General features: G+C 63.1%; 1 non-coding gene across 1 annotated transcript; it reads left to right on the top strand.

Annotated features, from left to right (window-relative positions):
• The first annotated feature begins 536 nt into the window (after positions 1 to 536).
• LOC147733912 (U6 spliceosomal RNA) lies at positions 537 to 643 on the top strand. The gene has a single exon (XR_015307977.1). It is a non-coding gene; the product is annotated as a U6 spliceosomal RNA (small nuclear RNA).
• Positions 644 to 1,049: the final 406 nt, after the last annotated feature.

Genomic DNA, 1,049 nt, shown 5'->3' with positions numbered 1-1,049 from the left:
TTCGTGGCATGGTCTCGCCCTGCCCCGGTGGTGTTTCTACGCCTGGGGCCTCGGCTCGGTCTGCCTCCGAGGTCTCTGTTCACGGAGGGGGGCTCGGCCCTCCGGCCCGGGTTCTACTCCTCCTTCCGGGTCCTTATTACCGGTCTTTCGCGTGGCCTTTCGGTCTGCTGGATCTCCCCCGTGCCCTCTGAGATCGCGGTTCCTCAGCAGGTGGCGCTTGGGCAGGGCCGGGGTGCTCATGGACGCCCGGCGGCGCATGGCCTTGTTTGGAACGTGGCAGTGGGGGCGTTCCTGTTTTTGGTTCCCGGCGGGGTCCACCGCCCCGGGTTCCCTCTCCTTTGACCGGGCTGGCGATTCAAGCCTCCTGGCCGATCCCGGATCTTCCCGTGCAGTGGTTGGGTCCCCCGCTCTCGGCGTCGGTGTTGAGCCGGCTCTTGTCGGCTGGCCTGCCTCCTTGTGCAGGCCTGGTTCTGGAGCGGAGGACGCTGCTGGCTCGGGGGTTGTGGCTTTGCTGCTGGGCTCCCGCAGGCATTCCAGTGCTCGCTTCGGCAGCACGTATACATATTTGGAAAGATACAGAGTAGATTGGCACGGCTCCTGCACAAGGAGGACCCGCAGGATTCGTGGAGCGTTCCATGTTAGTGGAGACGTGTAGCTCAGGGGTTGGAGGCAGCAGTCCCGGTAGCTGAGATTGGTCCGGGACCTGAGTTCGATTCCCCGCCTAACGGTGGGTCTTGGGCTTCAATGCTTCCATGGGCTCGAGAATTCTCATGCCGGTGCCTACTCGTCTCACGGGCTCACACTCTGCATCTCTGGGCGGATGCTTGCTTATTCTCCACTTGGGCCCCTTGTGGCGGGATGCCTGACTCTCACCTTGTATCCTGCAGCCTACGGTCGTACCACCCTGACGGCGCCTGTTCTCGTCCGATCTCAGTGGTTAAGCTGGGTCGGGCCTGGTTGGTACCTGGATGGGAGATCTCGCAAGGGAATACCTGGTCGGGTTCCCGAGGCACGCACCTTGTTGCCTTTTGGGCGATACGTGCGCCAGG

The sequence above is a fragment of the Lissotriton vulgaris genome, chromosome 1_2 (genome assembly GCF_964263255.1).
Source record: "Lissotriton vulgaris chromosome 1_2, aLisVul1.2, whole genome shotgun sequence".
NCBI classification, from domain to species: domain Eukaryota; kingdom Metazoa; phylum Chordata; class Amphibia; order Caudata; family Salamandridae; genus Lissotriton; species Lissotriton vulgaris.
The sequence above is the reverse complement of the archived record's forward strand: the minus strand, read 5'-3'. Positions and strand labels throughout refer to the sequence as shown.